This window comes from Saimiri boliviensis, chromosome 10, assembly GCF_048565385.1.
Source record: "Saimiri boliviensis isolate mSaiBol1 chromosome 10, mSaiBol1.pri, whole genome shotgun sequence".
NCBI lineage: Eukaryota > Metazoa > Chordata > Mammalia > Primates > Cebidae > Saimiri > Saimiri boliviensis.
The window spans coordinates 17449441-17475903 of NC_133458.1; the positions used below are offsets into that span (position 1 = coordinate 17449441).

The 26463-nt window shown below is 38.4% G+C and overlaps 1 protein-coding gene and 1 long non-coding RNA gene across 4 annotated transcripts in view; one reads left to right on the plus strand and one right to left on the minus strand.

Moving 5' to 3' along the window:
* LOC141580032 (uncharacterized) overlaps positions 1-26463 on the minus strand; it is a 152841-nt gene that overhangs the window by 26608 nt on the left and 99770 nt on the right. For 2 of the 3 annotated variants that reach the window (XR_012512012.1, XR_012512013.1), the window contains one exon: positions 8660-14534. The exons of the other annotated variant lie outside the window; for it this stretch is intronic. This is a non-coding gene — a long non-coding RNA (uncharacterized LOC141580032). Of the gene's footprint in view, positions 1-8659; positions 14535-26463 lie in introns of those variants that run through there. 3 annotated transcript variants of the gene reach the window in all.
* KDM7A (lysine demethylase 7A) overlaps positions 1-26463 on the plus strand; it is a 91677-nt gene that overhangs the window by 5388 nt on the left and 59826 nt on the right. The window lies entirely within an intron of this gene.

Here is a 26463-nt window from a genome sequence, read left to right on the forward strand (position 1 = left end):
CTTGTGACTTACATTCTCAAAAGGAAAGAGAGGCAAATATATATGAGAAATAAGTGATAAATGCTATGAAGAAAAATTGAGTTGAGGGAGATAAAGAGATGCGGTGGTAGTAACGCTGTTCATATGGTGTAATTATAGAAGGTCTTGAGGAGACATTTGTGCACAAGGAAGAGAGGTCCAGGCCAAAGGAAAAAGAAGGGCAACAGCCTGAATCTGGACTATGCCTGTCATGCTCTAGAAAGAGCAGTGACACCCGTGGAGTGAAGTGGGCAGTCATTGATGGATATTGTAGGCCAGGGTTAAGATTTTGGATTTTATTCTGGGCAAATAGTTTGCATTGGGTGGAGGAGTAAATGAGTTGACAAAACCTTTTAAAGGATTGCCCAGGCTGCTACATGGAGAATAGACTGGAGGAGGCCATGTGGGCAGATCGCCTGAGGTCAGGAGTTCAAAACCAGCCTGGTCAACATGGTGAAACTCTGTCTCTACAAAAAATGCAAAAATTAGCTGGGCACAGTAGCACACACCTATAATTCCAGCTACTCAGGAGGCTGAGATGGCGCAATTTTGGTTCACTGCAACGTCCACCTCCTGGGTTTAAGCCATTCTCCTTCCTCAGTCTCCCAAGTAGCTGGGACTACAGGCATGCACGACCATGCCTGGCTAATTTTTGTATTCTTAGTAGAGATGGGGTTTCACTATGTTGGCCCAGGATGGCCTGGAACTACTGACTTTCTGATCCACCCACCTCGGCCTCTCAAAGTGTTGGGATTACAGGCGTGAGCCACCACACCTAGCCTTAGAGAGGATTTTATATATAGTATGGTGTAAGTCTGGTAAGGCCTGTCCCATTCTTGTAGTTTATTGTATTTGTTTTCAGTGTTTTTCTAGCTATTCTTGTAGATTTATTTTTCTGTATGAACTTTAGTATCAGCTTGTCTAATTTCATTCAAAAGCATTGTTGGGATTTTTATTAGGGTTACATTAAACTTATGAGAACTCTTTTTTTTTTTTTTTTGAGATCAAGTCTTGCTCTGTAGCCCAGGCTGGAGTGCAACCTCCGCCTCCTGGGTCCCGGTTCAAGCAATTTTCTACCTCAGCCTCCCAAGTAGCCGGGATTACAGGCACAAGCCACCATGCCCCGCTAAGTTTTGTTATTTTTTAGTAGAGACAGGGTTTCACCATGTTGGCCAGTCTGGTCTTGAACTCCTGACCTCGTGATCCACCCACGTCGGCCTCCCAAAGTGCTAGGATTACAGGCGTGAGCCACTGCATCCAGCCTGATAACTGATAATTTCATAATGTAGAGTCTTTCTCTCTGAGGATAGTATTATCTCTTTATTTATATCTACTTTTGTGTCTTTCAGGTATGTTTTGATTTTTTCTTTGTATAGATTTTACACGTCTTAAGATTATTCCTAAGTATTTTTCTTTGTTAGTATTATAAATGGGATTTTCTCTACCATTTGTTTGCTATTGGTTACTGTTTGTGTATATGAAAAGTATTGCTTTTTTAAATGTTATTTTTATATCCTACCTTACTGAAGAAATTATTTGAGTTAGTTGTATTATCATTTAGGGAACTAATATATGATATGCAAATAGAGAATTTTACTGCTTTGTCCATTCTTATGCCTCTGTTTGATTTCACTTATATAATTGCACAGGCTTATATCTCTACTATAGTGTTGAATAGTGGTAGATAGTGGGTATGCTTGCTTTGTTCCTGATCTTTGTAGAAATGCCTCTTTCCTCATTAAGAAAGATACTAGCTTTAGAACTAATTTGTCATATTAAGACAGTATTCCACTAGGTGCAGTGGCTCATGCCTGTAATCCTAGCACCTGGGGAGGCCAAGATGGGTGGATGGCTTGAGTCCAGGAGTTTGAGACTAGCCTGGGCAATATGGTGAGCCCTCGTCTCTTCAAAAAATACAAAAATTAGCTGGACTTGGTGGGATGTGCCTGTAGTTGAAGCTACTTGGAAGGTTGAGGCGGAAGGATTGCTGGAGCTTTGGAGGTTGAGGCTGCAGTAAGCCATGATCTCACCAGTGTACTCCAGCCTGAGTGACACAGTGAGACTCTGCCTCAAAAAAAAAAAAAAAAAAAAAAAGGAAAAAAGTATTCCTCAATTTTATTTAAGTATTTTTTTTTTAAATCATGAATGGATGTTGAATTTTATCAAAGGCTCCTTCAGCATCTGTGGAGAGAATCGTATAGTTTTCTTCCTTAGAGCTATTAATGTGCATATACAGTAGTGTCCCCCCCCCTTATCTGAGACCCCCAGTGGATGCCTGAAACTACAGATAGTACTGAACTCTAAGTATACCACGTTTTTTCCTGTACACACATACCTGTGACAAAGTTCAGCTTCTAAATGAGGCACACAGTAACAGATGAACAGCAATAACTGATAATAAAATAGAACATTACAACAATGTATTGTAATAAAAGTTATCATACAGTGTGGCTGTAGCTTTTACAGTTTAAGGTGCAACAGCAAAACTAGCAAGAATTTCTTTTGCCTCCTTCACAATTTTATAGATAGAAATGTTCTTTTTATATATATATTTTTTGAAATGGAGTCTTCACTCTGCCACCCAGGCTGCAGGGCAGTGGTACGATCTTGGGTCACTGCAACTTCCACCTCCCGGGTTCAAGTGATTCTCTGCCTCAGCCTCCGGAGTAGCTGGGATTACAGACATGCACCACCACACCCGGCTAATTTTTTTTGTATTTTCAGTAGAGACAGGATTTTGGCATCTTGGCCAGGCTGGTCTTGAACTCCTCTTGTGATCCACCCACCTCAGCCTCCCAAAGTGCTGGGATTACAGGCGTGAGCCACCGCACCTGGCTGATAGAATTGTTCTTACTGTAGATCTTAGCAACCCAACATACTGGTTTTTTTTTTTTTTCCCCTTAAATCAAGAACTTTTACTTTTCACTTAATGGAAGCACTGTATGGTTTCTTTTTGGCATATCGGCATTGCCAGTATCACACCAGCCTCACTGCTCTTGCGCTTTGAGGCCATTATTAAGTAAAATAAGTTACCTGAATGCAAGCATTGATACCATGACAGTTGATCTCATAACTCAGAGACTCGTGGGCAGGTAGTGTAAACAGTCTGGATACATGAATAGAGGGATGATTGACATCATAGATGGGATTGTGCAAGATTTCATCATGATGCTCAGGGCGGCAGGCAGTTTAAAACTTAAGAATTGCATATTTCTGGAAGATTTCATTTAATATTTTGGACCTGGTTGACCACTGGTATCTGAAACCTTGGAAAGTGAAACCACAGATAGGCAGGGGACTGCTGTAACATACTTTTAAGTGTAGCTTATCATTAGCTACTGTGAAGAACAGCCTGGTAGGAAAACAGTCCTAACTACTTGGTTTACTATTGGATAATTAAGTTGTGTCTTAAGGATGCTTTGTTGCTAAATTTAAAAATATCATTATGTATCTAAATTAAAAAAAAACAACCCACCACTGCCTCCAGTAGTTTTTAGAATAAAACAGAATTGGCAATTATCAGTGACATAGTGTAGCAAACACTGAGCAGGCAAATGTATATAATAGGAGTCTCTAGAGCACCAATGATCCAGGAATTTGTCGAAAGCAGCATTTTCTAACCTGTGTTTTGTGAACCCTAGGGATTTAAAGTATTCTAGGGTTCATTTATTTTAATTTGTCTTTTAAAAAGATAGTGATTATTTTTATTTTAAAATCGATTAGTTTGAGAGCCTCTGAGGGCATATGAGCAAGCATACTTGGCATTGTTGGTGGAAATTAGTCACCTGATTGGTTTATCATTCAGTTGAGTGTTGCCAGCCACCATGGTCTTCTTGACTTTATTTTTTTTTTAAAGAGAAAATATCAAACATATGCAGAAGTAGACTGAATATATCTTGTGCTTCTAGGTTCCATAAGCCTGCTTCAGTGAGTATCAATTGACTGCCAGTTTCATTACTACCCCCTTACCTGGCTATTTTGAAGCAAATTCCTGACATCATATCATTCTATCTATTGAGTATTTCAGCATGTCAATCTAAAAGATAAGGCCTCAGTTTTAAAAACTTACAATACTTTTATTATAATTAAAAATAGTTAACAATTTCTTAATAACATCAATACCTAGTGTCCAAATTTCTAGTTGTCTCAAAAATGTCATATTTTTTTTGAATCAAGATCTAAATAAGGTTCACACATTGTGATTAGTTGCTACATCTTGTAAGTTTCTTAATATATAGCAGTGATTCTAAATTAGATGAGATTTTGTCTCCCAGGGAACACTAGGCAATGTCTAGAGACATTTTTGATTTGGGAGTGGCAGAGTGGTTGCTACTGGCAGCTAGTAGGTAGAGGGCAGGGATGCTACTAAACATTCTGCACTGGTTAGCCCCCACAAGAAAGAATGATCTAGTCTGAGATCTCCATAGTGCTATTGTTGAGAAATTCTGATCCATAGGTTTTTCTTTCAGGTCTTCCTTCCACCCCATCCGCCTTGCAAACTCTTTGTTGCACAAAGTGGTTGTTTATCCTAAAAGTTTCTACTTTCTGGATTTTGCTGATTACATCCCTGCAGAATCTTTTAACATGCTCCTCTCTTTCCTGTAAATTGGTAGTTGGCTCTAGAGACGCTTGATCAGATTCAGGTCCCCTCAAACTCCCAAAAATTTCATAGGAGAGTGCTGCAGCATTCTATCAGGAACCTAAGCAGAAGGCATAAAATGTCTGGTTGTTTCTCTTTTTGTCATGTTGGCTGCCATTGATCAATCCCAGTATCTATTCATTCATTAGCAGTTGCAAAATGATACCTTTAGCATTATAATTATACAATTTTATAACTGATAATCATAAAATTGTTTTTTCATTTGTTACTTGTAATACTTATAGAAAGAGAAAATTTTCCTTTAGTCTTTGCTTACCTAGTTGTACAGTGTAGGAGAGGCAAAATTAAATGCTTGATTATTTTCCATTATCAGGAATTTTTTAAATGGTTTCATTAGCATCCTCATTGATTACTTAAAGGATGAGAATTATTTAAAGGAATATAATTTAATGTGTAATACTGAGCAATATAAAGAAGTAGAAAAGCAAATACATAAAAAGGTCCATGTCTCCTTTGACCATATAAACTGTCATTAAAAAAGCAAACAAAAAAAACCAGAACAAAACAAAAAAGATCTGGTAAGAGGGCCAGCCACTGTGCTTCACACCTATAATCCCAGGGCTTTGGGAGACCGAGGTGGGAGGATCACTTGAGGCCAGGAGTTTGAGACCAGCCTGGGAAACGTAGCAAGACCCTCATCAATACAAAAAATAAATTAGCTGGTTGTGGTGGCTTGTGCCGGTAGTCCCAGCCACTCAGGAAGCTGAGGCTTGAGTGCAGGAATTCGAGGCTGCAGTGAGCTAAGGTTGTGTGATCTTGCCGCTGTACTCCAGCCTGGGCGATAGAGCAAGACTGTCTCATCTTAAAAGGACCTGGCAAGAAATTCCAGCAATATAGAAAAGTGGAGGGGGGAAAAAAAAAAAAAAAAAGGAAAAGCAAAAATCTTACTCTTTTTATTTAATAAAATATCTTGGATATTTCAGAGAGCTTGTCGTATCAGCATGTACAGATGTCTCATTCTTTTTAATGGCTGTATAGAATTCCATTCTGTGTGATGGAATTAACTGGTCCTCTTTTGATGATTGATTCTTCAGTTGGTTTCTCTTTTGTTATTACTACTTAACAATGCTGCAGGATATATATTTTTGTGTGTATGTTTATCTTTGTTCTTGATGAGCATTTTGAAATTGTTTTTTTCTGTAGTCACATTTTAAAATTCATATTCTAAAGGGACTGTTGATCAAAGACAAGTGTAAAGAACACTGATAATGAAATAGAAGTTTGAGCTTAAATATATTATACAAATGTAAGAGTCTTATTTACTGGGCTGTAAGTTGCATTCATCTTAACACAAAAATCAGTGTCAGAGAAAATACAGTGATCTTACGTTCAATTTATATTTTATTATAGGGAAGAGGGCTAAAACACTTTCAGAATTTTTTTTTTTTTTTTTTTTCTGAGACGGAGTTTCGCTCTTGTTACCCAGGCTGGAGTGCAATGGCACAATCTCGGCTCACCGCAACCTCCGCCTCCTGTGTTCAGGCAATTCTCCTGTCTCAGCCTCCTGAGTAGCTGGGATTACAGGCACGCACCACCATGCCCAGCTAACTTTTTGTATTTTTAGTAGAGACGGGGTTTCACCTTGTTGACCAGGATGGTCTCGATCTCTTGACCTCGTGATCCACCCGCCTTGGCCTCCCAAAGTGCTGGGATTACAGGCGTGAGCCACCGCGCCTGGCCTGTTTTGTTAACATTCTCTTCTTTTATAATTTAGAAATGCCGTTTTTCCTTGAGCACAAAACACCCAACATGGAATTTCAAACACCCAACATGGACTCCGGTTTATCAGTTAATAATCTTAATGGTTTGACCTGTGCAGTAAAATGAAGTTGTGAAAGCTGGGAGAACTTACACCATTGTAGATAATTTGGAATTTTTAATGTGCAAAAGCTGCTGTCAGGTGAGTGTTCACTGTTTCACAGAGAAACTGGAATGTGGTCCAGTGTAGACCTTTTGACTTATGCAGTATCCCTTAAAACTTTAATATTAATAAATATTTAAAAAGAAAATAAAATGGTCATGGAGATGTGATCTGAAGATATTTCCGTTGTCTGGAATCCTACAGAATAGTTTTTAAAAAATGAACAAAGGTCAGAACATGAAACGGTTTTGATAGCATTTTAACTGAGCTGATTAGTGATGGTATGGGACCACTGGTATCCTTTCAACAGGGGCTTTCTGGCCAATTTCCATTAATGGCTTTGGAAACTTTCTGTGGTAACCACATGGGAGCTTTCCTCTCCAAGGGATAGGTTTGTGGGTTCATGAGTTTTTCCTCTTCTTTGTGAACTGCCAAAGTGCCTCCCCTGTCCTATTTGCTACAATGTAGACATGTGGTTAGTCCTTTTTACTTCACTACATTTTGAGGGAATCATGGGGTGTAAACTATATGCAGATTATAGGAATTTTAGTCTTTTTACTGAATTTAACTTGTCACAGGTCTGATTCATATTTCTCTCTTATATTCTTCCTATTTCAGTACTTCTTTAAAGGCTAACTTTGTGTGCCTGATGTATTGAGTCACTTTTTTTGTGCCAGCCTGTCCTTATATCAAAGGATCAAAGTTTTCTTTAGAGCCCATGGTGACTGGGTGAACTCAGTCCCTTCTGTTTGGTTCAGGGACATCTTTCCTCATACCTGCTTTTCCAACCATCCAAATGCCAAGTTCTCAGTGCTGGACTCTACCCCCTTAATTTTTCTCCTCTTATCTTTGCCTTTGTGGGCATCCAGCCTGTGGTAGGGGAGGTCATATCCCCAATCTGAACCTAATTTCTCAGTTTTCTCATTCTTTACCCCTTATGCAATTGATTATCCTCTTAAAGCTCCAAAGTCTCACACCACTCTCCCTCAGGATCTTGTTGGGGCCACCCATCTCTTCAGGAATGTTACCACCTCAGCCCCAGGGGAACCACTCCTTGATTTACCATGGTGCTACATCTTGATAAATCCATCATAAAACTGAAAAATCCTAAATCGAATTATTGTAAATCAGAGACCATCCTATGCTTACCTCTTGCGGGTCTGCACAGTGTTTTGTTTTACAGCCCTACCCCTCACCCCAGGGCTGCTGCTGATTCAGTCACCACCTCAGACACTCCGAGAGGACAAAACAAAGGAAGACCTTGATACAGAGGACTTCTTAGGACTTCAAGTAATATTAGGATATGAGTGACTTTTCTTCCCTTTCCATCCCTTCCTCTCCACCATGTCAGTAAGCTTTTCGTTTCATTTACCACCATCACATTTCAGGCTTTCATTGGCCACTATCACAGTTTCTGCCATTCAGTGTAACACTTTTGATACTTATTTAATACTTTTCTTTAAAATTGCTTTAAATGGATTTTGTTTTTAAAATTTACTTGCCTTGAACAGAGGTAACTGCTAAATCGTGTTAGTGATGCTCATGTCACTTTTTTTTTTTTTTTTAAGACGGGGTTTCACCATGTTGGTTAGGCTGGTCTTGAACTCCCAACCTCAGGTGATCTGCCCGCCTTGGCCTCCAAAGTGCTGGGATTACAGGCGTGAGCCACCACGCCCAGCCCACATTTTAATAGATAAAGAAAATATATATTTATCAAAATAAAATTATCTAAAATGTGTACCTATAAGATTGTCAGAAGAGTAATGATGATTGATAGGCTAGTAGACTCAGAGAAAGGGTACCGGTTTTTTTTAATGGAAGTTAAGGATTGAAGAACTTAAATAAGCAAATGAAAATGGCTATACAAAGCAGGAGGCTCATGGGGCACGGTGACTCATGCCTGTAATCCCAGCACTTTGGGTGGCCGAGGCAGGCGGATCACGAGGTCAGGAGTCCAAGACCAGCCTGGCCAACATGGTGAAACCCCGTCTCTCCTAAAAATACAAAAATTAGCCAGGTGTGGTGGCGGGTGCCTGTAATCCCAGCTACTCGGGAAGGTGAGTCAGGAGAATCACTTCAACCCAGAGGGTGGAGGCTGCAGTGAGCCAAGATTGTGCCACTGCGCTCCAGCCTGGGTGACAAGAACAAGACTCCATCTCAAAAAAAAAAAAAAAAAAAAACGATAAAAGCAGGAGGCTCAGCAGAATTTGTCCCACTGGCAGGACAAACTTCCTTGGCCTTCAGTTTCCCATAAAGCTGCTCTGTTGCCAGTGATAATGCTGATTGCATCTGGATCCCATCAGGTCCAGCCATTCTTGTGGTTATATAGGTCCTGAGGTCCTCTTGATTCCTCCCTATTTTAGTGGTGACATTGCCTGCCCAAGGGATGTGAGAAACTGCTCACAGCCTCAGGATGTTCCTCAGTATGAATGGCAAGATTGGGTGAATTGATGATCAGCTCCTCAGGAATCTCATCTTCCTAGCAGGCCTCAAGCCAGATATACATAACGGCTACACTTTGGACCAAAGTTTGCCTTAGTGTGGAAATATCTCTGTTCAGATTTAGGAAATTTCTGAACTGTTGAAGCCAAAAGAACCTTTCAAAAAGAAAAGGCAACTACTAAGTCATGTAGATTGTAGACCTGGCTTCAACAGTTGTATCCCTACCTCATCATTTTTTTTCAGCATGCAAATTGTATGCATATATCCTTTATTTTAATTTTTAATTTTTAATTTTTTTTTGAGATGGAGTCTTGCTCTGTTGTCCAGGCTGGGGAGTCTTGCTCTGTTGTCCAGGCTGGAATGCATTAGCATGATCTCGGCTCATTGCAACCTCCACCTCCAGGGTTCAAGCGATTCTCCTGCCTCAGCCTCCTGAGTAGTTAGCATTACAGGTGTGTGCCACCATGCCTGGCTAATTTTTTTGTATCTTTAGTAGAGACAGGGTTTCACCATGTTGGCCAGGCTGGTTTCAAACTCCTGACCTCAAGTGATCCACCCACCTTGGCCTCCCCAAGTGTGGGATTACAGGCCTGAGTCATGAAGCCCGGCCTATATCCTTTATTAAAAACAAAAACAAAAACCCCTTTTCTTGACTTGACATCCCTTTTCAGTTGCAGCCCTGTTTCATTGCTTACCTTTATAGCAAAATTCATCGAGTTGTTCCTACTTGTTGTGTCTAGTTTTTTCTTCTCCGAAGAAATGAGAGAGGTCCCGTTTTCTTTTGTGCTCAATCCAATCAGGCCTTTATTGTTAACACTCTATTGAAACAGTTCTTGTCAAAGTTACCAGTGAGCATCACCTATCTTGGCACCTCGGGAACCCCTGTGCTCATTTTCCTTCTGCTTTTGCAACTCCTCCTTGTCTCCCTGATCTTTTACTGCAGGGTACCCCAGGGTAACTCAGTAGTTTTTCCAGCATGCACCTGATCTTTTTCCTAGCTCTCTTCCCCTGAGCGCTAGTCTTGAATATAAATTGCCAACTTCATATCTCCACTTGGATGAATATAGATAGGCCAACCTTGAGTGTATGCAGAATCGAACCTCACATCTCCCTCCCTTCTTGATCAGACCTGCTCCTCCTCCTGTAGTCCTCTTCATCTCACTTAATGGCAGTCCTTCGTGTTGTTCAGGCCAGAATTTTTGGCCAGATCTTGTTTGCTTACCTTCAGAATCTCACTGCTACTGGTTGCCTTCATCACTATCCTTGTGTAGGATGGGCTTACTGAAGTAGCTTCCTAACTGTTCCCCTTCCTTCTGCCCTCCAGAAACCAGAGTAGTGCTTTTAACATGTAAGTTGTAAATCAGTACTTAAATGAACTTCAGTGGAACAGTTGTCCTCCTCAGGAAAACTCTGAAAATTCCCTGCTCATTACCACAATTTCTTCCTTTGTTTTTAAATAGTTTCTGAAGTTTTTAAATAGTTTCTGGGGGATGTCTCTTAAAATAGCTAAGATATTTCAATCCCTTTGGTCAAAAAGACCATTGCCCTTTTTCCACCTGCTTCAATGTTTCAATTATTATTATTATTATTTGAGATGGAGTCTTGCTCTGTGGCCTGGGCTGGAGTGCAGTGGCGCGACCTTGGCTCACTGCAACCTCTGCCTCCTGGGTTCAAGCGATTCTCCTGTCTCAACCTCCCTAGTAGCTGGGATTACAGGTATGCACCACCATGCCTGACTAGGTATTTTTTTTTTAATTGTATTTTTAATAGAGATGGGGTTTCACCATGTTGGCCAGGCTGGTCTTGAACTCTTGACCTCAAGTGATCCACCTGCCTCGGCCTCCCAAAGTGCTGGGATTACAAGCATGGGCTACTGTGCCCTGCCTCAGTTATTTATTTATTTTTTTGTTTAATTAATTATAGTCTCTCTCTGTCGACCAGGCTGGAGTGCTATTGCATAATCACAGCTCACTGCAGCCTTCACCTCCCAGGCTCAAGCGATCCTCACACTTCAGCCTCCCAAGTAGCTGGGACTACAGGTGTGCACCAATACACCCAGCTAATTTTTAAATATTTTTGTAGAGTCAAAGTTTAAATATGTTGCCCAGGCTGGTCTTGAACTCCTGGGTTCAAGTAACTCTCCCACCTAGGCCTCCCAAAGTATTAGGGTTACAGGCATGGGCCACTGTGCCTGGCCTCAGTGTTTTACATAATGGTCCAGTCTCACAGAGATTCATGGTAGCTGAGCCTACTGTAGTTCAGCCTAAATCTGAGGCTACCCTCAGTGGTGGGTGGGACAAAATTTGTCTTAAAAATCCATCCATTTTATTCATGTCTTTAGAACTGTCACATAGTTGCTTGAAATGATTATTTTTCCCTCTGGAGAATTCCTAAGATCTGAAGGTTCTTTTCCTCCTGCACAAATCAATTGTGGATTTCCTTAACAAGTTGGACAATTTTGTCCTTAATCTTTTTTCAGTAATTAAGTATTAAATATTACTTAAGTATTATATACTTAATCTGTACCTATTTACCTATAAGTATTTATTATACCATTTTTGATGTATATTCTTGTTCCGTGTTTATCCCTGAGAGGTTGCTGGGTAAAAGAAGAGAGAAGACAGTGAGTATGAAGGTGAGCATATCTGTACAAGAAATGAGCAAGTTAAGGGTGTGTGCATTAGAGGTTTGCGAGACTAGGCTTGTACATATGCAGCAGGGTCTGTAGGAGCCTCACCCGGATCTCCTGGCTTTCTCTGTTTCCATCTCTGTCTCTGTCTGGAATACTTCTTGCTGAAAACACCTGATACTTGGCTTGAGGGCGTTCTCTGACTGCTGGAGCTCAGCAGCTTGTACTTGAAGCAGGTTGGAAATGCTGGGACATTATGCCTCAGGGACAACCCTCAACCATTATCTAATGGGAGATGGTAGATAATAAATACCTAGCTTCCTCTTATTTTGGGTGGGGTCACTCTGAAGCCCCTTATACTTAGTCTTCCAATTGTCCCCAAAGCTGCCTCCCTTTCCTTGTCTTACTTTTCCATTCACTTAACAGTGCTTCCAGGGCTCACTTACCATATGAATGCCTGCAATCCTGTCTCAGGTTCTGCTTATGGGGGACTCTAACCCTAAACCAGTAGGTAAATAGCAAGAGATACGGGGTTTGAAAATAAGAGTTTGGATTTCATTGATAACAGATTTTTCACATGATGATTGTGTTTGTGTATGAATGCCTGTATAATGATGTGATTTCATTGACCTGTACCTGTGTGCAGACGCATTGTGAACCTGGCTCTCAAGGTAGAATATGAAAGCTGCTCTCTTACTTTATTGAATAGTTCTCTGATCCTGCTATCTTGAAAAAATATACTGCCTTGAAGGTTACTTGTGATATGATTTTAATTTGAATCTGTTTGTTTGCTGTTTTAACTTATTTCTTCCTTCCTTTAGAATCCCTTCTTTTTCAAAACACTAGAAACCTATGATGGTAAGTAACCTTTAGCATGAGAACTGCTGCAATGCAGTGTTAACATTTCACAGATTAATTGGCAAATAAGAAAACTAGCAACCACTTTACCATCTTTGGGGAATGATATGGTCTACATACATAAGATTTTCCTATAACTGAAAGTTCTGCTTGTGAAATGTAACTGTCCTCAGAAAAGTTACTCAGGAGATTAAACTGCTTTAAATAGAGTAGTATTCTATTAAGAAAAGCATAACATGTCTATCAAAATCCTTCTAAAAATAGTTGACATATAATTTTGTTGACTAAGTATTGTGGACCTTAGTTATCTTCAGTGCCATGTAGGCTGCTGGACTGCTTGTACACTAAATTGCCCCACACCAGTGGCCATTTATTGATAGTATTTTATCTCCTTCCTTGCGATTCTCTTTTCCTGTTGCCTCTTGGTCTGCTTTGACCAGCTCCCATTGCCTCCTAATTTTCTTAACTAGAGCAAAACAAGATTTCCATGTGGGATTAGGCATCAGGTCTTCTTAAACTGCTCACTCTGTATTCTGATACACTGGTGACAAAAAGATGACCCTAGCCAGGAATGGAGTCAAGCTGTGCAAAAGGGATTTGGCAAATATCACTTAAATAAATCTGACAGGCAAGGTTGGAATTACTGAAATCAGAGTGCTTGTGGTACTAGATTATAGCTTTGAATTCTTACCCTAGGATAGAAGCTATGCTTGGTGGGTAAGGGTAGCCCTGGCTTCCAGTAATTTGATCTAGAAGAAAATCATATGGCTGGCTTAGAGATACGTTATATCTTGCTTCTTATGTATTTTGCTTCTTGTATTTTGATCTGTGTAAGAAGATTTGACTCTAATTAGGCGTCAGCCTAGAAAGAGCCCTACAAATACTTGTTAATCATATTATAATAAGGGTAATTGGAGACAATCTGTTTCTTTTGAGGTTAAAAAGAGAGTTTTAGAAAGTTTTAGTGTATGTATGATCAGTTATTGACTCTTTGGTTCTTATGCGTTCATTAATGTGCTTTGTTAGTATTCAGTAAATGCTTGGTAATGCTATCACCATTTAAATCTCCTGTGTTGATTAGGGGTGATTTTACAACACACTTGGTTTATTGGTACTTTGTACAAATTGTAAAATTACAAAACATTAAAAATGTTTTAATTTTGTAAATTTAAATTGTAAAATTGTAAAACAGTTACAAAAACAAATAATAAACTCTTTACATCTAGTATGTCTGAAAATTAGCTTCTGAGGCAGTTTTCTAAGGTGGAAAGTAATAACCCATGAAGTGTTTTGTCAGGGGGCGGAGGGAAGAGAGAGACAGACCTGAGATTGGGAACAGTATTTATCACTTATGCTGATCCCCAGCATGGAAATTCAAAGTGCTCATTAACTTGTTGAATTCACTGAGAAGTACTGCTAGTAAATAAAGGTGATTTGATCTCAGCCCAGTGTCTCCCTTATGTCTCTCTTATAACTATGGAATATTTTTGTGAATAACTTTGACTCCTGCAGGACACTGTTTTTTTGTCCTTTTTTTAATTTTTTTTTTTTATTTTAAGAGCCGGAGTCTTACCTTGTCTCCTAGGCTGGAGTGCAGTGGTGCAGTCATAGCTCACTGCAGCCTCAAACTCCTGGGCTCAAGCAGTCTTCCCACCTTAGTGTCCTGAGTAGCTGGGGCTACAGGTACATGCCACCATACCTGGCTAATTTTTAAAATTTTTTTTTTTTTTTTTTTTTTTTTGGGTAGAGACGGGGGTCTCATTTTCCCCAGGCTGGTCTTGAACTCTTGGCTTCAAGAAGTCCTCCTGCCTTAGCTTCCCAAAGTACTGGGATTTTAGACGTGAGCTAGCATGCCTGTCCAGGACACTTTTTAAAAATGCTTTTTAAGAGGATGCTGTATAGGCAGGACTTGCTTTACAGGGTTCTGATGTGTACTGATTTCAGTTACCATAAGGTAACAACACTAGTCACCTAGGATTCAAATTTCAGTCACCGTGGTATATTACCTATGAATGCATGAAGTACAGGTTCTTCTGCCAGCTATTCAGTATGCAGATCAGAAGTCACTGCAAAAGTAACAGCCACGTGTTAGTTCTTCAGTTTACACACAGACAGGAGAGTGTGTTTTGCTGCCTCCTTGCCTCTTAAGTAATAAACTTACATGGCCTATTGGCAAAATAGATAATCAAAAGTGGGAAGTGGCCAGTAAAAATGAAAGAGCAACAAAGAAACCAAAAATGGTAACTCTAGAAGTAAAATCCAATTGAGCATAAATGGAGTAATAAAATAAGTAACCGACAGTGGGAACACTGCCACTGCCACCACTTGCGGAACTCTAGACAGGCAGCCAGAGGCACTTAGTGAAGGCGCACTAAATGGCTTAATGTTTTAAATTATAGTATACTAAAGTATTAGTTTTACTGTTTTTTCATTTTTCTTTACATTGTTACCAACAGTAAGAGAGTTTTTAATGCTTTGACAAACATTTTTAAAGGACACCAGAACAACTGTAATTTCCCCTATTGATTATTAAAATCACTTTGCATGATTTCAGCTTGCATGGTTATTTTTGTGGTCCCGCACTACCATGCAAAGCAAGGACTGCCGGTATTTTTCTTATACTTGCCAGTCATCGATGATGTGACCTTTAGTGGAAATTAAAAATGACAAAATGGCCAGTACTTTGGGAGGCCAAGGCAGGCGGATTGTGAGGTCAGGAGATCAAGACCATCCTGGCCAACATGGTGAAACCCTGTCTCTGCTAAAAATACAAAAATTAGCTGGGTGTGGTAGCACATGCCTGTAATCTCAGCTACTTGGGAGGTTGAGGCATGAGAATCACTTGAACCCAGGAGACAGAGGTTGCAATGAGCCCAGATCTCGCCACTGTACTCCGGCCTGGCAGCAGAGGGGAATTACAAAATGGATTTTGAGGAACCTATAATGACAGATTATCTTTTGAATGGATCCAATATGTGAATAGGTTAAAAATACTTCTTACAGGCCAGGTGTGGTGCTCACTCCTGTAATCCCAGCACTTTGGGAGGCCAGGGTGGTCAGATCACCTGAGGTCAGGAGTTCGAGACCAGCCTGACCAAAACGGAGAAATCCTGTCTCTACTAAAAATACAAAATTAGCTGGGCATGGTGACATATACCTGTAATACTAGCTACTAGGGAGGCTAAGGCAGGAGAATCGCTTGAACCTAGGAGTGGAGGTTGCAGTGAGCCGAGATCGTGCCATTGCACTCCAGCCTGGGCAACAGGAGCAAAACTCTGTCTCAAAAAAAAAAAAAAAAAAAAAAAAATCCTTCTTACACTTTTGCCTTGCCCTGGCTTGGCTTGTATGTTTTGAAATAGAAAGGTCCAATGCCAAGTTGACCTTTTCTAGCAACTCAGTGCTACCTATTTTGCTAGTGATGGATACTCCTGATTTATAATTGTATTAAAATTCTTTTTTTGGAGACAGAGTCTTACTCTGTTGCCCAGGCTGGGGAGCAGTGGGACGATCTCAGCTCACTCTGCAATCTCCGCTTCCTGGGTTCAAGTAATTCTTGCACCTCAGCCTCCTGAATAGCTAGGATTAAAAGCATGTGCCATCACGGCCAGCTAATTTTTGTATTTTTAGTAGAGGTTGGGTTTTGCCTTGTTGCCCAGGCTGGTCTTGAACTCCTGGCCTCAAGCGATCCGTCCTCGGCCTCCCAAAGTGCTAGGATTACAGGTGTGAGCCACCATTTCTGGCCTTCTATTAAAATTCTTAGAGATCTCTGGGTCATATATAAATTTCCATGTAGGATATTTGTTGTGAATTATGTCAAGATTTCTGTGGTTCAGACCCTACTCTAACTCATCTTTTATCAAGAATGAAAAAGCATGCTAAGGATATTAAGTCCCCCTTAGAATGTTGCTTTAGTTTCTGTTCCAACAGAGAGGTCTTTAATGTGAATGCTTTCTCATGGCTTGGCTTGGTTTGGTTTGGAATGTGTTCATTCCCCTTAGATGCAGGTCCTGAAACCTTATTTATGAGATGAGAAAGGTTAGTAGGAAAACTAGATCTACTTGATTTGCCTTAGTTGACTCTTGTCCTTTGTACTTGATTCATCACTAAATGTCCTAGATATGTAAGTTTTTGCTATTATCTTTTATCCCAGGGTGTGATCTCTTATTTCTGTATGTATTCAATCTTCTGTAGGTGTCATTAGGCCTTAGAAAATATAGTTTTCCCTTCTGTACTTGCAATGGGAAATAAAACTGTCAGCTGGGTTTTTGGAGAGTTTTAGATGACTATTCATCTTTTAAAGATCAAATTTATTTTGTTTATAATCCATTTGTCTTCTTCTTTATTAGAAGTCTGTCCCTGTCTTAATCTGACATTCCAAATGTATATGAAAGGAAAAGGAAGGAAATGGGTATAATATATAAATTGGTGATGAATAAAGATACTTTTTTTCCTGTACAAGAGGATTATACTTGCCTGAACCTAAAAAGTCAGGAATACTGTGTCCTTTTTCATTGACAAAAAGTATGGACATTTCAGAATAAAATCTTGAACAAAAAAACTCATCAGTTCTATTACCCTCATATTCATTTTCTATCCCTTTATATTTGCAAAATTTATATTTAAACAGGCTCCAAGATGGTAGCCCACACAAATGTCTCTCTGATGTTCTTGGCATTCCTGCTTTGTGTCAATCAGGAAATATTTTGTGAGAATCTATTATGTAATCAGCTTTAGGTAGATCTGTGGGCAGTGAGAAGTTATGATTTAAATATTACCCATGTCTTTAAGGAGCTTAAAGTCCAATTGGAGTAACAAAGCTTTTATAGGAAGCAGCTGTAAATCTGGTGTTGCACTAAGCCATTATGCTAGAGTTTTAGATCAATAGTTTCACAATGCCATTTATCACTAAGATTGCTGCAAAATAATCACCTGGGAAACTTGTTAAGAACAGAGATTATTGGCTGGACGAGGTGGCTCACGCCTGTAATCCCAGCACTCTGGGAGGCTGAGGAGGGTGAATCACCTGAGGTCAGAAGTTCAAAAAATGAGCCTGGCCTACATGGTAACCTGTCTCTACTAAAAATGCAAAAAATTAGCCGGGTGTGGTGGTGCATGCCTGTAATCCCAGCTACTTGGGAGGCTGTGGCAGGAGAATTGCTTGAATCTGGGAGGCAGAGGTTGCAGGGAGCTGAGATCACGCCATTGCACTCCAGCCTGGGCAACAAGAGATTATTGGGCCACACTCATTAACTTTCCCTGTAGATCAAAGGTGGGGCTCAGGAATGTGTTTTCCTTTTTTAAAATAAACAATGTACACTGCCGATTTCAAAATATATAGAGAAGATTCTATGGTGAAAAGCAATTCTCTTCTCCATGCTATATGCATTCAGTTTTCTTTCCCAGAGGCAACTGCTGTTACCAATTTATTGCATGTCCGTCCAGACATACACCTTGCATTTACAAACATAGGGATAGGGGAGATCACATACAAACTGTTCTGTACCACCTGGCTTTTGTTGCTTTACAGCAAGCATATCTTGGAGATCTTTCCATATTCCTGCTTACAGAGCTGCTGCATTCTTTTTTGAAAGGCTGCCTTGTAGCAGCCTATAAAAGCTCTATAGGGGATTCTAATGCACAGCCAGGTTTGGGAGCCACAGATAGACTGAGTATTAAAGGGATTTAGAAAGTCTTGTATTTCATGAAGAACTGGACACAGTAAACATTTCATTGTACTTCTAGGTACTAAAAGCTTTTGTATAATGTTTCATCTTACAGAATTCATCAGTCAAAAATATATGAAGGTAGTAGGGTGTATTTATTTCTTTATTGATGAGACCCTGTGTGATGGTCAAAGCAGCTAGAAACAGGAAGGTTTTCTCATTTTCCATCTCTGGGCTTAAGGTGCTTAGTGCTGTTTGACCTTTCCTTAGTGTTAAGGGAGGTAGGAATGGACAGAGAAGAAGACAGAAAGCAGGTAGTAAATTACACCATAAAACTTGCCCTGCCAAAGGAATCATTTTTCTCTACGCGTCTTTTACTCTTAATACCTATATTTAAGAGATGCATATAAATATTCATATCTGTGGTAGAACTTCACATACATACTATTAGGTATATACACACTTTAGATCTATATTACGGATAGCATACTTCTTTCCTTTGTTAACTTAAAAACATTGCCAAGCAAACCTTTATGAAATTGATACTGTTTATCCTTTATCATCATGGCAAGTTTTTTCTTCCCTAAGATGATTTACAAAGTTCTTACCAAATTCTTACATCATATGCATTTTGGGATGACCTTTATTTGATGTTATCACAGTTTATAAATAAAAGAATAGTCTTTATTGCCAGAAAAATAGCAGATCTACTGGGCACTGTTTGTATCTTGACTTCTTTAGTCTGTGTAGACATTTCTGGTACCCAGCCGGCTAGGCAGAAAGTAGGCTGAGGAGTAAGAGAATATTAACTTGTGAGTTTTACTGTTCTTTTCACCACAGGACAGTTAAAAGTAAATATATTTAGCTTCTTGAATATTTCAGAAATGTAAAATACCTCTTCCTTTAGAACATTCAAATAGAAATGATTGCCTTCATGAAACAATTTGTGCTTATTTGTAATGATGCATTCACCATTTGCATTGCCAGTTACTCTGTGTCCAAGATGTCAGCCAGTGAAGAGCAAAATAACAAGCATTTATGTACTTGAAGCAAATAATGTATCACCATGCAAACCCCATTGATGTATCTATTTCATATATTCATTGTGGGACAAATTTAATAGAAGCTTATCAATAGGATTTTTAGCTTTTTGGGGTTATGTTTTGTACCACTGAATGCACATCTTGGTTCTTCAACCCTCTTATTTACCCCTCATGTTCTTTGATCAGTTTCTTTTTATAACGTCTTTCTCTCTTAGTCTTATTAACATAGATTCTTTTAATCAGCTGGTTGGAAATAATTCTGGAAGCCCTGGGACCGTTGGAAGCATGAGCCCTGTTGCTGGAGGTAGGAAAAGTGAACCGTACATGAATATTATGAGATTATTGTGAATCAAAGGAATTTGGTTCAGAGTATGCATTTAGTTCAGACCCCTTAAGCATATGCTATGCCAGTACACAGCTTTAATGTGTCAAATGTATAATCTTCACAAAAGTGGAAGTATGCCATGTTCAATTTATAAAGAAAACATTTAATTTTGTGAGAACAGTTTTATGTCAGCAAGAAAATAATAGAAGTTGGATTTTTCTGAGCCACAAATTTAATAATACATTATCAGTTTGATTTTTCACTGGAAATATTTCATATGTACAAATTATACGTTTTTATCTTAGCTGATGTCTGGTAATAAAGTGGTCTGTGAAAATGCCTATTGGCGTCCTAGTATTTTTAGTAAGAATGTCAACTTACTAAGCTGATTAATAAGCTTTATTTTTACTGGCTACCAAAATAAGATTTTTTTGGACAACAAAACCATTGTTCTATAGTTTCATTCTAAACATTTTATGTATACTAATTTTCTTAAAAATCCTTTGAGACAGTTACTGTTACTATTTCCCATCTTTACAGATGAGGGGACCAAAAAAAAAAAAAAAAAAAAAAAGGTAAAGTAAGTTACCCAAAGTCACACAGTGTACTAAGTGGGTTAGCTGGGATTCTAACACAGGCACACTGACTCTAGAGAAGGAGATTTTTCTCAATTCTACCATCTAAAATTAATTAAAAATTGGAAACAAATTCACTTTTTTTTCTTGAAGCATAGCTTTTTGAGTACCTGGTGTACTCAAAGAGACATTATTGAAGAAAAAAACATTAAGCCCAATCATAAAAGCTCAGTTCCTATTTGGGCTCAAGCCTCAAAGATAATAAGCTGTTGATTAGGACGGTGTTGGCTGACTGGAACCTGGTAGAGCCATGATAATTATATTAATAGCTGCTGTTTAGTATGTTTACTGTGCCATTGCTTACTATAGGCTTAGTCCATTGCTTTGCATACTGAAATACACTGTCCTACTTAATCCTAGGGGAACGCCTGCTCCTCAGGCAGATTGAGAAACTTGCTCCAAGACAAAACAAATAGAGCTGGAAATCAAGTCTTTCTAATTATTTAATCTGTGCATCCCACTGAAGCCAGTTGATTCATGCTTATCTGGTGGCATGGAAGTTGTAGACTGGGGAGACTGCCTCTTCTACAGCTATTCCTAGACCTAAACTGACCCCAGAGTTAAGATAGAAAATCAAACATGAAGAGCAAGTTGTCAGCTATCCTCTGTATTCCTGGAATTAATTCACCTCAAAGGCCATTCCCCATACTCCTTTGTTAATTAATATTGGTGTGGGACTTTAGGGGTACACAATGACTCAGTCCTCTGATTATGTCAGATGTCACAGTGAAGAAAGGTGCTTTGGATGAGAAGGTGAATTTCTGATATACAGTTGAAAACTTGAACTGAAGCAAAATTTCAGATGTATAAATTTCATTACCACAGCCTTCTATTGTTTAAGGAAAGATGAAAATTGTAATTTACATGTTAAAAGATCTTTCCCTTTTTACCAGCTGTTGCCTTTAGTTGCTGTACCTAATTCTTAAAAAGATGCAAACTGAATAGAATTTTTAAAAACTTTGCTATAGTATATTAGTTTTCAAGTAAGTTTGCAGCACAGGTAATAGTCAACAAAAATTTTTTGTGATCAATCATCTTGTACTTGATATTGAGATGGAAGTCTTAAGGAGCGCAGTTCAGGGAATAGGGTATAAAAATTGCTCAATATTAAACAATGTTAGGACATAAATTAATGGAAAGGTTTTTTGTTTTTTGTTTTTTTTTTCCTTCTGCCCTTTTCTTTTGATAGAAATGTGTATCAGTAAAATGTCAAAGGACTTTCTGTGGTGTGATCAAGTGCAGTATCACCAAGGAGGAGGAATTTGAGTGGGGCTTTGAAGACTAGGTAGTGTAAGATTGTTTGGTGAAGTATTGGGGAAAGCATCTGAAACAAGAGGAATATGTAATGAAGTCCACTGACAGTAAGATCTGAAAGAATTTGGCCACCCACTCTTCTAACAACAAGAGTAGAGAATATAAATGAGAGTATTATCTGAGAGGAAAAAAGAGAATGTTTGGCTGATCCTAGGGAATTTTGGTTAGTCATTAATTCAATTCAGTTCTCATCAAATGTCAAAAAAAAAAGCCAGCTAAGCAACAATTTCAGAAGATTAAGACAATGGAAAGTGCTAAAGTTGTCACTGCCTCACTCACCAAATGGCAGTGAGGCTGTTCTATAGATGGAAGCTATTTGCAAAGGTCAGATTGTCACCCTGTAGGAAAACACCTCCTCCGTTTCCCCGCACACAAAGTGGTCTAATAAACTGAACATTTTGCTGTTAGGAAGTGTGACAATCTGTATTTGAAGGAACGTTTTACAAGAGAAATAAATGGAGTGGAAGAGACTAAAGAAGGTTATGTGCCACGGTTGAAAGTGATTCTTAGAAAATTTGTTTTTGGAGTTGTGCATTTTTTGTGTCGTGCTGTATTTGCTCTTAACACGTCTGTTAAAACGAATTCTAGCATTTTTTTAGTTGGGGGGCAGTGAGTGAAGGATGGAGTGGGTGATAAAGGGTAGGGAGAAGTTATACCTCCCTCTCAGAGAGAAACGGAAGTGCAGGCAGTAGTTCCTTTTGGTTCCTTTCAAAGACCTGAGATAATTATTGGTTTAGGAATGTTAACTTTTTGTGTTTAGTTAATTTTTTAAAATTATATTTTGTATAGTTAATTTAAATGGAGTGTTTTTCAGATTTACTGGTTTACCAAATTTAATGTTTTTTATTGATATACCAAATTTACTATTGTGTTGAAATTTCAAAACAAATGTAGCCAAAAATGTTTTACCAGTTGATTAGAACTGGCCCACCTGCAGCCTTCACTGACATTTAATAAAACAGATTATACGGGGTGAGGTAGGGGTGAAGAGTAGACACTAGAGAAAGGAACTCATGGATCATAGAAGATTAATAGTCACATTTAGCCCGAGGTGTTCTTAACCAATTGAAATGTCCCTGTCTCCCTATTTTTGCCCTAACCCTCATGGGAGTCATCCTGATTTATGTATCTTAAATGTTCATGGAGTTTATTACAATGCTGGTTTTGGTTTTTCAGGTCACATCTAACTTTTTTTTTATCTAATTCTTTTGGTGTCACAGTCACTTCTTAGGAGTGAGGAATGTGGCCATGATCAAGGTGAGACAAGACAAACCAGGGGTTTCTATAGAAAAAGTGCCAGCTTGGCATCTGTTAACATTGAGTTTCTGTTTTGGTGGGAATATAGCACCTAATTCTTTTGACACTTAAGGAACCTTGCATTTATGGTTTTGTACTAGTTTTATTGAATTCAGAGATAGCTCTCATGCATCTTACCACTTGTGTGTAGTGATCTTTTTCTTGCCCTATTTTAGCTACACACTGTTTTCACACTTGGATCTTATCACTGTTATAGCTGATGCTACCTCAGAAATGTCAGATTCCAAACATTCTACTCTTTGGGCATCATCTCTGCTTCTTCTGGGTCACTTGCTCAAGGCTGTCCACGGACCCAGTGCTGGGATCCATTGAGACCCCTCAGATGATCTCACCATTTTCTCACTACCTTCTGTCTTCAAATCTTTTTTACTGCTTACATTTTACGAGTCATCCTTTAATTGCCTTGTAAATATCAGGAACTCCTTTTTGGTTTTTACCTACAAAAACCCCAACTCTGGATGAACTCATTTTCCTGCTCTGGGTCTGCACCGCACGGGTGAAGATTGCTGAAAAAATGTTACATAAATACATAGAAATGGTTTTGAATTAGGCTGTTTTTGCATCATTGTAAAGAAATACCTGAGGCTGAGTCATTTAGAAAGAAGAGGTTTAATTGACTAATGGTTCTATAGGCTGTGGTGGCTATAGAACAGGAAGCGTGGTGCTGGCATCTGCTCCTGGTGAGGCCTTAGGAAGCTTTTGATCATGACAGAAGGTGAAGGGGGAGTAGGTGCTCCATGGCCAATACAGATGCAAGGCTAGTATAGATGCAAGGGAGTAGGAGGGAGGCGCTACGCATTTTTAAACCAGATCTCATGAGAACTCACTGACTGTCCCTAGGACAGCACAAGACATTCCTTAGGGATCTATCCCCATGATGAAACAATTCCCACCAGGCCCCACCTCCAATATTTCAATTATATTTCAGCATGAGAGGGGTGTGTGTGTGTGTGTGTGTGTGTGTGTGTGTGTGTGTGTTGAGGACAGACATCCAAACTGTATCAGGTATGGAATTCATTGTCTGGAACCTCAGGTGGACTTGGGCTCTCAACATTAGCTAACAGTGTTACTGTGTTTCTTGGTTTTTCATTCTCCAGATCAACCCTTTCATACTTTTCCTCATACCTCTACTTTTTTTTTTTCATTCTCAGCTGAGTGTCTCACACTAAACTTAGCTGAGAAAAATAGAAGCCTTTAGACTGCAGTGTGAAGACCAGTTTATCTATTTTTTCTTTTGTCCCATGTGCTTTTGGTGTCAGATCTAATGATTCAAGGCCTTGAACACTTACTGTTATGCTTTATTTGAAGAGTTTTATAGTGTTCTTACCTTTAGGTATATGAGCCATCTGAGTTAATTTTTGTATATGGTATGTGGTAGGGTCCAAACACATTCTCTTTCATGTATATTGTCTCATACCATTTGTTGAACAGACTATTTTTTCCCCTTGAATGATCTTAGCACTCTTGCCAAAAATTAGTTGGCCACAAATGTAAGAGTTTATTTCTGGACTCTCAGTTCTATTTGGTTTGTCTGTCCTTATGCCAGTATGTCTTGATTACCATAGCTTCGTTAAATGGGTTTGAAGTTGGGAAGTGTGAATCCTCCATCCAGCGATTCTTAACCTTTTCTTTGGGTGACAGAAACCTTTTTGAGTTTCTTATAGGAAACTATGGACCAAGGGAATTGTATGTACAGATATGTAAAATTTTGTATAACATTCACTTCTTGAATTGGGAATTTGTAGTCTTTCAGTTAAAAAATACGTTTTTAAACAATTAGCATATTCACCTTTTGCTTTTTATGGGGAAAATGATGTAAATCCAAATTGGACAAATAAACTTGTACTCTACTCAAAAGCAAATTGTAATAGTTTGATTTATACATGGATTCAGTATTCAAACAATAGTGTCATGTTATTTGTTGACATCTTTTGGTTGTGACCTTTTGGGACTGCAGCAAGCTCTATTCAGACTCTCAAAGACTATAGTAGCAAGTGTACTAGAGTTCTCTCAGGTGAGAGTAGGCTTGTATTCGGGTATCTTGTTTTTGGAGGTCTCTGATTTATTGCTTTTGATATTTTGTTTCAGTTATTAGATTAATACATTTCAAGATTTTTGTTTACCTGATTTTTTTTACATGGTTGTGGGTAGAATTTTAATTATGAAATTTAGTATTTTAATTGTATATTGTGTATTTTTATTTAGTATTTAATTATGGAATAATAATAGAGGAAAAGTACCTAAAACATAATCTACAGTTTAACCAATAATCATAAAATATGCACCCATGTAATAACAATCATCTAGAACCCCAGGATACCAACTGCCATCCTTTCCAGATTACAATCCCTAGAAGAAACCACTGTCCTACTGTCAAGATCCATCTCTTCCTTGCTTTTAAAGATAGTTTTATTATCCCAAAGCAATATACTTCAGCTTTCCCTAGTTTTGAATTTTCTATATAAATAGAATATACCATATGTACTCCTTGATGTCTTTTAAAAATTTAACTCAATGTTGATTAACTTGTAGAATTCATTCATTTATTATACAATTCTTTCATTTTCATTACCGTATAGAGTTCTGTTATGATAATATGCTGTATTTATCCATTTTACTATTTATAGACTCACAAATAGTGATTCTGTAAGCGGTTCTGTATAGGTAGTGCCTGAGTTTCTCTGAGGTGTGCTTACCTAAGAAAGGTTTTGCTTGGTCATAGAATAATCGTAGAGTATACGATTCTTCAGTTTTAATGCCAAATTATTTTCCAGTGGCTGTATCAGATTATCAATTTAAAGTTCCTATTGCTCCACATCATCTTCAACACGTAGTATCATCAGGCTTTTTAGTTTTAGCTGGTCTGTTGGGTATGTTGTATTTATTGTGCTTTTAATCTATATTTCCCCCAGTTACTCATGAGGTTGTACACCTTTTTATGTGTGATTTAACCATTTAGAGTTCCTTTTATGAAGTGCCTGTCCAAGTATTTTGTTCATTTTTCTACTGGGGTTTTTTTTTTTTTTTTGTATTCATTTGTAGGAGTTCAGTATATTCTGGGTGTAATTCCTTTGGTGGCCACCTGTATTATAATGTCTTCTGCTACTGTGGCTTATTTCACTCTTTATAGTTTAATGAATATGAGTTTGTTTTAATATAGTGGAAGTCACCACTTTTCCCCCTTACGGCTGGTGCTTTTTGTGTTTTAATTAAGACAGTCCTTCCTGCCCTAAAGTCATAAAGATATTTTCTCTATTATGTTATACAACCTTTGTACTTTGTGTTTTATGTGTGTTTAGGTTTATGATCAACTTTGGAATAAATTTTTATGTTATGAGATAGATGTCTAATTTTATTTTGCTTTTTTTATTGAAAAAGATATTTTAATATATCATAAAATTATAAAATATAAAATAATTTTATAAAATTATCTTATATTTTATAAAAGAAATTTATATATTTATGTATATAAAATATATTTTATATATAAATACCATAAATGTTTCTTTTTATTTTATATATATATATATATATTTTTTTTTGACATGGAATCTTGCTGTGTTGCCCAGGCTGGAGTGCAGTGGTTTGATATTGGCTCACTGCAGTCTCCACCTTCTTGGTTCAAACGATTCTCCTGCCTCAGCCTCCCCAAGTAGTGGGATTATAGGCATGCACTATCATGCCCGGCTAATTTTCAT